The 13,286-nt window shown below is 44.2% G+C and overlaps 1 protein-coding gene across 7 annotated transcripts in view; it reads left to right on the top strand.

Annotated features, from left to right (window-relative positions):
• LOC124185878 (AF4/FMR2 family member lilli) overlaps window positions 1-13,286 on the top strand; it is a 205,700-nt gene that overhangs the window by 165,601 nt on the left and 26,813 nt on the right. The window lies entirely within an intron of this gene.

A 13,286-nucleotide genomic window follows, 5' to 3' on the forward strand; every position in this document is an offset into this window, starting at 1 on the left:
GTTTTTACGCGCCTTAATTACATTGTATTATCGAGCATTTGGGCGACAGGATTGATAGCCGTTGTCAAATTAGCATACGAATTGTATCCTCGACAACCCTTAATGATATTTTTTGGTAATCGTATGTGTTTATCATACGTAGGATATGTAATACATCGTGTGTTATATTATCTACTTTGATGACAGGATGTTAATCACTTCGCTCGGTGTACTATAGGTATATGGAAAGGGAAGGGTGAAAGAGATGCCTCCGGTTGTTGTGAGAAATGAATCCAACGACCTTGAACTTGCTGTGGGTTAAATTTAACTTTATTACCCTAGGGATGCGGTGAACAGACATTCGGTTCAAACCGGATAAGCAATCAAATCACCTATCGCATTGAAAAAATCAGAACTGGGATAAATTTCATTCGACGCACTGGTGCGAGGAGAAAGTTAACAATGAATCAACGGTGTCCCCGATATGTTTGCTGAAATTAATAAAAAAGAAGTTCAACAATAAAAATTGACTTCCATTTTGTGTATTATTACTCTGTTGTAATTGGTGGAGTCCGGAGAGATCTTGACGAAATCGATGGAAATTTACAGGGAAAACTTCCGTAATACGTATCGTCAAATTCCAAATTCAGATTGTATTGTAAGGTTCACGTGCGATCTCGGGATTTGGTTGTAATTTGATAAATGGATGCCGAAAAAGGCATCGAATCGACCGAATTTTTGCGACAATCATAATTAAATTTACGAAAAAGAAATGCCATACAATTTTTTTGACAAATGATTTAAACGCAATCACGAACACCGTTAAATAAGTTTAATATTGCAATATCGAGCTCCCTGATTCTACACGATATTTAATTGATGAAATCAAACGGTGCCCAGTAGATGACACAAACGGGTACCATACGTATAGCTCTAAGGATAATAACGAGGTCATTCCGGTTCCACACGCAGCCAACCGCCCGCCTCGTCCCGCTTTCACGGAAAATGATCAATAATTGTACAGCCAATTAAAATCGGGCGTAATTCTCTCCCCGGCTCAAAATCTGACGGACAGACTGGTTACGTGACTCTGCCATGTGCAACAGATAAACCTTGAACACATAGTTGCTCCCCGCTTCTCTACCGCTCGTCAATTATAATCCTTTACCTCGCGTTTTCACAAGTTTTTCATACATACATACATGCATAGACACTGCGCACTTTTGAAACGTACGGCCGACAGGGATCGTTTTTTATTGCACACAGTCGCGAAAAAGGACGAAAGAAGAACAATTCAAACGGATAGAAATACAGTGATTTTCTTTCAGTTTTTCATTTTCTACCAATACGCCGTTTAACTCTGGCATATATATGTTTAATGAAAACATTATAGCATCAAAAATTCCGTGGTCACTTGTCATTAGTCATCAAGTTCGACGATTACATATTAATTGAGTTGGAGGAATTTTTTCTTTCTCTGAAACACGGTTCGCAGTGATTTCAACGAGATGTGTATAATTTTGTAAATATTTCGGAAGATTTAGAAAAATTTAATTCATCAGCGTATCAATCTTATTAAAAATTTCTTTAGGACTAATACGTATTTCTTGTCGGGGATTAAAAAAAAAAAAAAAAAACAATAAAAAGATCAAGAAAAATTCGAAAACAATGAACATATATTTTACCACCATCGGCTGAAATTATGCTTTCCTCTGCATGACGTTGAATTACACTTTTGTAATAAAAATAATAAAATATCGTTGCAGTCTGACAAATTCATAGAATTTCAATAATAATTTATTGATAATAATTTCGTCACGCTTAACAAGACTTATAAACCTTTCCCTACATGAATACGTGCCTCTGAAAAAATGGTCAGGATAGAATTCAACCCCCTCGAGTAACGTGCTCGAAATAGCCGTCAGTGAGATTCCAGATGACGGAAAGCGCGAGAGCTTCTAAGAAAAGGTTACAAGATTCGATCGTTTCGTTTTCAAGCTAGCTAAATTGCGTTGTAATCCTTCTCCGTATTTGACCAACTTTTATATCACGTACCTAGGTATGTATATATAAATTTTTGTACGCGTATAGGTTGCTTTGCTGCCCCGAGTTCGCCACGACGTAGGTATCGTATACGTAACAGACGTACACATATATACACACAGGCACACACACACACACACACACATATATATATATATAATATAGGATGTCGTGCGCTTACTTTGCCCAGTTCGCAAATTTCCACGACGGCGGCGACGGTTCGACGTGTTTATTCGCCCGTTTCAGCCCCCGCCCCCCACCCTCACTTCTTGCAAAATACAATCGCACGAGCGCACGCTCACGTGTGTGTATCCCCCTCGAGCTTGCTCACGTACGGAGTAATGCCCGGAGAGGTCATCGACTTCCTCGGTACGAACCGACCGCCGCGACGACGATATCGGCGTCGAACTGTGCCGATCCGTCGCTGCATGGTGTGGTTATCGATACGACGTGTGTGCGTGGCAGTGGGCATAGGTGAGATTGATTGAATAGCGCTAAACGGGCCGTTTCTTGTCGTTTTGGTAATATCGTCGACTCATGCCTATTTGGACGTGGGCGAGTGCGAGAACGGAGAGAAATTGCGACAAGAGATATTCGTTTCAATAGCCACTCGACAATTTGAATCCCTCTTTGAGTGAGTCGAGTTTCGTTTAAATTTAATTACAGGGAAATATTTTTGTTCTTTTATATTCAGTAAGAAGAATAGTCCTATCGCGAGGAGCGTGGCAATTAATATTTCGTTGGGAACCGAACGTTGTTTTTTTTTTCTCCTTCGATTACAAGCGTTGGAATAGAAAAGAAAAAAGTTTTTTTTTAACAGTTATTGACAGGTGAAGTCGCGCTGAAAGTTTGCGAATCAAGGTATACGTAATATTTTTCAACATGGGCTAAAACGAAAAGATTAACGCTTCAAAGAACGAACGTGAGAAATACAAATTGACCTTACCGTTGTTACGCATACGGTGAATTATGGACACTTACAAACAACTCGGAAGAAAATACTCGGTAATGTCTTAATTCCATTTTATGTTGGTTTGGCTAGAAAAATTGTGTAATTGGACATTTAGAATCATCATCATTTGCCCGAAGAATAGAGATACGCTCCAAGAGACTGCTATTGTTTCGGGAAAATTGTAAAATTATTATTTTCGTGTAAAATAAAGTACATTGCCTGTATTTTTATCGTTCTTCTAAGTCTGCGAAGTGTTTCGTCATTGTAATTGTCTATCATGATGTATCCGACTTTAAAATTTTATCAAATTTTTGCTGAATTATTTCACTGAAAAAAACGAATGACTCATTTTTTGTTATTCATATTAGGAACTGCACGAATCTGCATATCTATAATTGCAAATTGTAAATTAGCAGGTCAGAGATCCGTTGAATCTGTAGCCTTGGTTTGGACTGGCTACACGGGCGGTGCAATTTTCAAAATACATTCACGTATGTACACTTTGCACGTACGTTTCATCGTTATGCAAAATACCACCTCCCCCCAGAGTTGCACGTCGGCCCATCAATTTCAAGTCTGTGCAATACCGTGATTGTACGTACTTTACCGGCAGACGTAGATATACGTATTACGATAGAGAAAGCATCGCAAACATGCCAACGAACTCGTGTGTGTATGCGATCTGGACACTTGCACTAAATATAAATCGTGGAAAATACGAGGCATTTACCGGAGTGGTGGGAATACGTACGCGCGCAATACCAACGTACTTTGTGTCACGGTTTCCACCTTGATTGAGAGAGCGCAATTTATCTCAACCCGCCTATGAACGAATAGCAAGAAGCGACTCTCCGCACCAGCAAAGGTGTTTCTCTCGAACATTTGGTACATTTTTTTTCGACAGTTTCTTTACTTTTTATTTTTCCCGGTGTTTTCGCATTTCTGCAGTGCTTCAACGATCAGAGAACAGCTGATCTCGCATCGGGTACGCTATTAATTGACTTTGTGTCCGATATTGATTAGATTCAAACTGTTTTATACATTTTTTTTTTATTTTCATTCCTTAGCTTCGCAGTGTCCGATGTGATCTTCTGATTATAATCGATAATTGCAACGTCGGAGTGCATCAAATATAATAACCAGAACATCAAAGAGAGCGACTATCGTTGATTTTTGTTTTTCCGCACACTCTCGCCTCAGCTGAGGGAGTTCTTTCTCATCGTCGGTGAAAAACAGCGATTTTCGCGAGATTGCAGCGCGCCGGCAAAACTGTGATTAACGGGGAGAAAAAAAATCGCGTTCTCGTTGCGCAAGGCAGTAACCCGGTCAACGGATACTAACCACTGGTAAGCCTCTCCTTGGGGACGGATTTGCTGGGATTAACCAATTGGTTATGCGGGCTCGATGCTTCGGTGGTGCCCTATAGCTACCATTTAATCTCTCTTTGTCTTTCTATCTTTCTCTCGATTTGCAGCAAGTTCATCTGTGTACACTTAACGTGTTGAATGAATAACATCCCGTAACGGGGTATAAAACTCTTGAGCTGATGGAATCGTTTTCCACTAAGTCGTACGTTACAATTGACATTCTACTGAATTTTTTTTTTTTGCAATTCGTATTTTTTATAACGCTTTCACGGTTCGGCAAAAATGCTCTATATGCGATTTGAACGTGAATAGGAAAATTGACGATCGTTTTTATCGCAAAATAATGATTCGAAACTTTTTTACATTCCAGCGAGATGGATAGCCAGCTTGATGTTTACAGATATTGTTAAATCATGAAGGTGCGCACCGTCTTTATAGTGTATGTAGGGATTTTGCAGCGTCTTGTCTGGAGAAAAAACGGACGTAAAGGGAAACCCTTCGCAGGAATTTACTGCCGAACCTTGCACGCTCGCTCCTACGGTCGTAGAAGTGATCGTCTTAAATCGTCGGTAGCCGTAGCTAACCTCTTGAATAAAGTATGCTCTTTCTTAGCTGGGAAGATGTACGTTACACTTGCGCACACACACACGCGCTCATACGGATGTAAACGAGAAAACTCGAAGCCGAAGTATGCGGTGTGGGTTGCTTCCGGATCTTCTCCACTCTGAGAAAGGGAACGAACGATATAATAACCGCAGTAAAACTCGTGCTAGAAAGCGAACCGATAAATTGGAAGGAAGGAAGGTACTGTGAGACAAACTCGTTCCGTCTCTAGTAATCCGCATTCGTTGAGATATCTTGTCACATTCCTGCTTACATACAGGAAGGACTACTGCGTGGATATTGTTCGCAACCTTTGTCGCATAAAATTTTCACCAAATATTTATTTCGTCGAAGTCTCAGAGGTTGAAGAAAAGTGTAGAATCCTGGATACGCTTCGGAGAAGATGTTTGGTTTCGGGATAAAGTAATTTCATGCACAGCGAAAGTTTCAGTTGAGAAGAAAAATTGGTGGGTGAATACGAATAGTGAGAGAGATAGATAGATAGATAGATAGAACATGTTTTTATTATACTAGGATAAATATCCGTGGGTACAAACAGTGATACATTGTGAGAGATCAGGTTTACTTATAATTAACTTAAATTTAGTTTGTGGCAATTATTTATTTATATTTCTGTATAGACGAGTGTAGTGTAGAAAGAGAGAGATAGATAGATAGTGGAGGGTTATGCAGATAACGCGAATGAATAAACGAATAAAGGGGACTGACACAGGAATAATTGCAGATCGGTTTCTCGTAGGAGTAGATCCCGAATGACGTTTGGAGGGATGCTTTGTACCTGGCGTCGTAAGTTAATTAAGACCTCCTACGGCAGCTAATTGCATTTGCCTGAGTCTCTCACTCGTTGACTAGAATATGCGAGTTTCATCGGCGGAATGGTAGGATGAGGATGTGGAAGTGAAGGCGGAGGTGGAGGTGGAGGTGGAGGTGGAGGAGAAGGAGAAGGTGGACGGGGATCCTTCCTTATTACAGACATGGTTAATTAATCGCGTCCGTCTGCAGGGATCTCCTTCCGATAATTGATGCAATCAATCACGGGGCTCTGACGTTACGGCATGGTAACCTGCTTCACGATTTTTTTTTTCAAGAATTTTTCATCCCGTCAGTATGTGTAGCAAGTTTTCAAGCAATTCGCTGGAACGCCTGTGGAGGTACACTGGATTGGCAAAAAGCGCGATTAGTCTTTCGAAAGTTGTACGGAAAGTACCGTTTTCATCAACAAAATTACTCGAGTTCACGACCTGTTCAAGGTTATTGTAATAAACGACATTGGAATGACTATGTCGAAGCGGACGAAAACAAATCTGTGCACGAAAAAAGACTAACGATGAACGAGCCTTTTTCTCGTTCCTATGCAGATATCTAAAGAGGATGGAAAAACGAATGTCCTTCGTAATATCTTTGGCAAATTTGCACATCTAGAAACATCCGATCGACTTCGGTGTTTATCGTAGTTGAAAGGAAAAAAAAAGTTGAACCCGTCTTGCTGCAACTCTGGCTTTAAAAAGCAATAAAAATTTTGCACGTACAGACAGACAATAAAGTATGTATTTCAATCCGGCAAGGAGAGATGTTTCAAGTTGAGCAAGGTCGTAGTCGTCAGTCGTCGACGATGTATCCCCCCCCCCCCCCCCCTTCCTCTCATGTTTTCCAGTCCATCACCCGCACCTTGTCTACATATACATACACGCACGTAAGCAAATTCGCTTTCGCGCATGTTTGCCCGACACAGAAGAACCTCTTGCGTCACTCCAAACTCACTAGGTGATGACGTCGCGTATCTTTCCACGTACCCAGGTCAGTTCGTCCTCGCTCTCTATATTCCAAGCTTCTTCTGCACGAGCCGCGTATCTCTTAGGATAAATGATAGTCCCGTGCAAGCGCGCGCATCACGATTGTGCGCCGGTGTTTATAGATGTATTAGTAAACTCCCGAGGGAATTTTTCATTCATTTTTACCCGTCTGGTATTTTGTCACAGTCATCGCCAACGGGCCTTGAATAAATACGAATGCGGAGTGCGAGAAGCGAGCGACGGGAGGAAGAGGTGGAGCAGAAAATAACGATGACTGTGGTAGCGAAATGCTTTGTTACTTTGATGTACCCGGCATCGTATACTCGGCTTATTACAGAGCACACAAAGGCTTTTTACTTAGTTTCTTAACGCAGATAGTTGATTCAACCGCAACTCCGATGGCGAAAAAAAAAAAAAAAAAAAAAGAAAATACTTCACATTCTCATTTATAGCCGATGTAATTTTTTACTCCAAAAATTATTTCACACAAGCTCTTTCGAGTTTGATCGAGTCACCGAAGCGCGAAAGAATCCTCCGTCGGTGGTTAAAATTTACCCAGCTTTCAACGATCTAAAGATTTACAAACTGTGGAGGAGTATTGAGCCTGATTGGATTAGTTTTCGCGCAATCTAAGTATGTACCAAGTTTCCGACCATACGCGGGATAGACCTTTGATCGATTCGGTTTGTTTGAAACTCGCTTAGCTTCGCACGTCCCTGCATTTTACGCAGTTGCAACGGTCTCATCGTTACGAGGCACGGAAAAGCTTTAGTTATTAAAGCAAAATAAATTCAATGAATTGATTAACCTTTGATCTGTTTTCTTCTCCGCATTAATTTGCACAGGTGTGGAATGAGATCAGCGAGTCACCACCTTCGGCACAATTGTATACGTTGCTTCGAAATCCGGTTGCACGCCACGTTATGTGCAGGTTTTAAAGATAACAATAAAGCATGAAACGAGCTTGTGCAGCACGGCTAGCCCGGAATTATTATCCAGGTTAACCCGGGCAAAGTTACCTTCGGCTATAAGGTCGGGTTAACAAGTACAAGGTGATATATGCATAGCGGTAGCCTCTGGCGGTGGCAAATTGGGTTGCAAAGCTCACCTTTATGTAATATGAAAAATAGTGAGGAAAAGACACTTTCTCTCTCTCTCTCTTTCACCCGTTTTTTTTCCTTGCACACGTGCAAAACATTATCAAAATTGACAATCCGCACGCGGCTCAGTGTCGTCGAAAGATTTTCATCTACTTTTACCGAAAACGCTGCGTGATTCAAGACTTGAGATTCCATCTATTATATTATATACCTACACGTGCAGGTGTCTTTCCTGTCCGCAGACGCTCGCTCAAGGCGAGTTGATATTATGCGATCGGGAAACAGTTGTTCCAATGGTAGACACAGCTGTCGGTTCTTGGATCGAGTGGTCTGGACAACCGTAAGATCAGACGCGAGTCGAGCCGTTACTGTAGTTGGTCAGCAGTGCTGAAAAAATATCGAGCAAATCTTTTCTGGTCCTCCTATATCTTACTAATTTCAGTACGTTCCGAATCGCGATTCGATCAACCATGAAGTCGGTTCAAACTCGACTCTTCTTCCTCCCGATTAGCTTAGCAAATTCGATTCGAGACAGACGGCTATAGTCTCTCGAAAATTGTTCAAATCTATAATCACACGAATTATATTACACCAGGCGTCAGTCTGTATAATAATTTATTACACTTGAGTAACTTGCCGTTAACGCGACTAGCCGGGTTCTATTATTGCCATCGATAATTGCCAATTGCCATCACGCGAGGTGAGGTAGCTGGTTACTCGTTGTCGGTAAATTTCGTTCCCACAACTCGAGATGCTGACGGTGTAACAACCTTCCAATGACGCTATACCGCCAAGGACCTTCATTGCGCTGCTGCACACTGAATATTCCTTCATGAGGTAGCGTACACTTCCATTCCTCGGTACAACATACTCACAGGGTGACGGTACAGTCCGGTACGACAAAGTATCCATTATCAAATCGATATCAGACTCTCTCTCTCTCTCTCTCTCTCTCTCTCTCTCTCTCTCTCTGACGTTCCGGCGCTCCTTGCCTTCGTGGGTACACCTGGCGGATGCTATAATTGCGGAATGCAAGGTGTTTCGTACCGGTTCCGAGCTATCGCTCATTAATAACAACGACGTTATAACGCCGCAGTGTCTTTCGGTCTTTCACGCTTTTCGCCGTCGTTCGCAACTCTGGCTCGGGGAAAGACGACGATGCTGGGTGGACGCTGGTTCGACCAGATCTTAACACGAAACAGGTGCTGTGCTCACGGTTCCTCGCACGCTTGCCTTCTGCCCATTGGCGCGTGCCCGTATTACACACACGCGCGTTCACCGGGATGAGAGATGAGGCGCGTGCCCGAACCCGTGCCCACGGCTATGAGGACGATGCTAATAACACGGGACAAGGATAATTACACCGCGAAGCCCACGGCTCGGTGTTCCTTCGCCTTGGCGCGCCCGGATTGTGTCCCTCGCTTTCTATATGGATTACCAATTAGCATCTTGTACCTTGACGACGACGACGACGACGAGGAGGAGGAGGAGGAGAAGGAGGAGGAGGAGGAGGAGGAGGAGCTGGTAGAGGGATCGACGTCGCCCGTAAGATCGTAACCGATTGACCCGAAAGCGCGGAGTATTATGGGCCGCGGATTACCGATCTTCGATTCGTAAACTCTGCACGGCGACGATTGCCGATGATCAGAAACGTTGCCGACGTAATCGATCACGATGAAAGAAGAATGCTGCCTTGTTGACCGTTTGTCGCTGCGCTCCGGTGCGAGATGCCACCTTACCTACCGAGTGATCGAGCGTTGCGGTGTTCCAACCGATCTTTTTACTACGAGCTTCCGTCACTCTTGCGTCATATTTTGCCGTTATCTCGTTCCGGTCTTTCCTCTTGTCTACCCCTCGACATTTAACGACGATGCGTTTCTCTGGGAGCTGCTGCGGGCTTTGCCTAAATAAACTGTAACGTAACAGCCAGGGTATTTTCATTCTCTTCCGGCCTATAACGATTTTTTTTTTTTATCCTACACTGGATGCCTCGGCGCCGCGCTGATAGGCGTGAACACGGCTCGTTTTCATCTGTGCTGGGTTCTGGTTACGATAAACTTATCTTAATATGTGGCACATTGTTTCGTGACCTGTTGAATTTTCGACGAAATCGAAAGTCCACCGTTTCCCGGCGAGCAAACCAGTCCCACAACATTGGAATGTATGGAGCTGAGAGTGTTGGGTTTCATTTCGTTAAATTATTCAACTCTGTATCTGTATCACATTCGACGGAAAATACTTTATCTCTTTGCCAAGTGACTCATCCCTGGTATAACTTTGATACATTTATATAAATTTTTTTTTTTTTATTCCTCATTTCGTTGCAGCTCGTATTTTTTATTCTTTTGAGCGCAAAACGTTGAGCAGAAAATTCGAAAAAAAACTACGAAGGATTCTACCCACACATACCAAATATCAGTAATTGCTTGTTATATACACGTTGTGTCAAAACGCGCGTATTAAAATGAGTCAAGGATCTCGAATTGCTGTGGAAAATTCATATCCATGGGATGGAAAGAATGTCCAGGAAAATAGAGGAAATTATGACGTGTTAAAATCGATATAATCTGTGAGACGAATACAACAACCGTTTTCTTACGACTCGACAATCTGTGTCCGATAAGAAAAGACACTGCAAGGGAGTTTGAACGAACATCGAACCGATGTTTACTAGGTACACCGAAAGGAAACCGGTAATTATATACGATGTCGAATGAAACGAAGACGAAGCACGTACAATCTACCGGCCACACTTCTCGAAGAGTCTTCCGCACTTTCACACGATGCGGTGATGGAAGTAAAAGAAAAAAGAAAAAAAGAAAAAGAGTCAATACCGTAAATTCGATTTCAAGCGTACACTTGAACATGATATTTCGTAATAGTTGTGTGAACGGCGGGTAACTATAGCCCGGGTGTGTGTACAATGGTGTACGGTGCTACTACGAAGTGCACGCTCGTTGCGCGATGTTCGAGGGGACAGAGAGAGGACCCGGTGAACAAGGCGCAAGGGGGAACACGGTCGATGCCTCTGTGTTCGTGCGAGTCTACTTGCGTCTACAAATGCACGCAGCCGTGCCACGGGACTAGCTATAATACGCAACAAAGCAGAAGCAGCAAGCAGCAGCTATCGCTACGCAGGTGAACCATGCCGCCGTCTGGTGTGCGGCTGGCCTGCTGCTTGCTGCGTCGCTTCTCTCTCCCTCCCTCCCTCTCTCCCTCTCTCACTCTCTCTCTTTCTCTCTCGCGGCTCTGTGCGTACATTCACACAGGCCTACTCGGCACGCACACGATCGAAGGACTAAACCGGCGGCACGTAGGCACAACACACGCACACCGCGCCACTACCGGGGCCGATGATGGGGTTCGTGGCCAGCCGGCCAACCAGCCTCAGTCAACCGATGCTCGTCTCTGCGATTAAACGTATCGCCTCGATATTCCTTGGATCTAGCCTGCTGCACTATATCCGCACGTATCTCGGTGTATACGGTTTACTCGTAACGTGCTCTGTATGCGCTGCAGTTTAACCGCGTCGCAGTGTCTCGCATCGATTACCGATCCCGGTGAACGTACCAAGCCCCTGACACGCGGTCGATACTGTGTATTTCGGGCGGTTTTGTTTTGCCGAATACTCATTCTTACATGGACTACTGCTTCGATTACGAGTAACGAACCACGCGACTCAAACTCGCGAGTCTTTCCAAGGACCCGGAAGCGGGTTTTGTCGTATGAATCGCAAGTTACGGGATGTAGTGACACCGATAACAAACAACCGTGTGAAAAAGTGACGTTTTCCTCGGGTGTTGTTCGCTTTCTTTATCCGTCTCCTTTCGTTCGCTCCATTCACGCGTCTGTTTGCCGAGAACTTTCTCATTCCGCATGGTTCGCCACTCCGGGATGTACACCAAGTTCGAAGTGCTGCAGGGTATTGTCAGTTACCTACTAGTGTCAGGTGATGATAATTCGTGAGAAAATCTGTTTCATCGCTGTACAGTTAAGGATACCTCGATCAGCGTTGTGCTTGCCTATCCTCTCAACTCGTGCTCCACTTCCTACCCCGTACCGTCGATAATTTGGCGGGATTCTTCCGGCGCTAGTCGAAACTTCCGGTCCCCGTTTCGCCGCGCGCGGAAGGCCTTCGGGCTTAGGTGTATACAAGCCTTACTCACTCCACGCGTGAGCGCGCTTCCTGCCGCCCACGTGTCCGTCCCGCCGCCGCCGTCGACGTCCGTGTGACTCCTCATTCTCTCTCTCTCTCTCTCTCTCTCTCTCTCTCTCATTCTCCCCTTCTCCTCTCTTACTCTCTTCATCATACCGTCCCACTCTCTCCCCCGTTGCGTCGTTCGCCATTCGGTACTACGTGCCCGCTACTATCGACGGCGTTGCCAAGTCTACCAACACGTTGCGTGCGACGCCCAGCGTCGCGTCGTCTGACGCACGACGAAACCCGTCGCCTGCCTGGCCTCTTAATTCATCTCGCTAATCGCCATCTACGAGCAACTGGTTGTCGCCTACCAAACCGTGAATTCAACCCGGTGTGCACACATATCGATCCGTTCTCGTTTCGATTATACCCCCCCCCCCCCCCCCCCCCTTCAACCCCTTCTAACTTTTGTCACCGCTAAAATCTCTCTCTCTCTCTCTCTCTCTGCTCTATTCTAGCCACCGTTCGACTAGACTTTGTTTCCTCCCTCCCTTCGTAGGGCTTGGGGTATGGAGCCGGTCGGGCACAAGGCCGCGGGAGCAAGAGGGAGAATTGCGTGGCTTACCACCGTGGGAGCCTCCGACAAGAAACGGGGAATGAAATAAAATACACTTTGTTCGATCGCGGGAAGTTGCGGTGGTTTACAAGGGGTACACTGGCGCCTTTTCTCTTCAATTATCATCGTGAAAAACACGTTTGACATTTGTCAAATCGATATTTATTATTCAATCTTGTCTTAAAATTGATTTTTGAAATTGGAGTAATTTGTTTTTTTTTTTTTTTCATCGCAACGACGGACTTTTGTATCCCGGTTTCTTGTTCACCGCAATAGAACACGTGTTCATTCGACTCCTGCCAGTTGCCACACGGTGTTTGATAGTCCGGCGCGATAATCGATTCCACTTTCACAATCAGTCAAATAACGTATCACGTGGTATTCGAAACAAACGAACATCTGTTGCAGCGCAGTCCGGCTACGTTGTTGCAACGAAGCTCTTATCGTCTTCTTCTTCTACTTCGTCGTCGTCGCCGCTTCTTCCACTAACGTTGCAACGAGACACCGCAATACAGTTATCCGTATTAACGTATTACACACACAGCCGTGTGCAGCCGGAACGCAATCACGTGTACACATGTATATGCACATAACCGACCAAGCTAGGAAGCATTCGTATACGTATATCTGTATGGTACCTTATGCATCTGTGTAAAATGCCTGTTTTACCA

The sequence above is a fragment of the Neodiprion fabricii genome, chromosome 6, assembly GCF_021155785.1.
Source record: "Neodiprion fabricii isolate iyNeoFabr1 chromosome 6, iyNeoFabr1.1, whole genome shotgun sequence".
Taxonomy (NCBI): domain Eukaryota; kingdom Metazoa; phylum Arthropoda; class Insecta; order Hymenoptera; family Diprionidae; genus Neodiprion; species Neodiprion fabricii.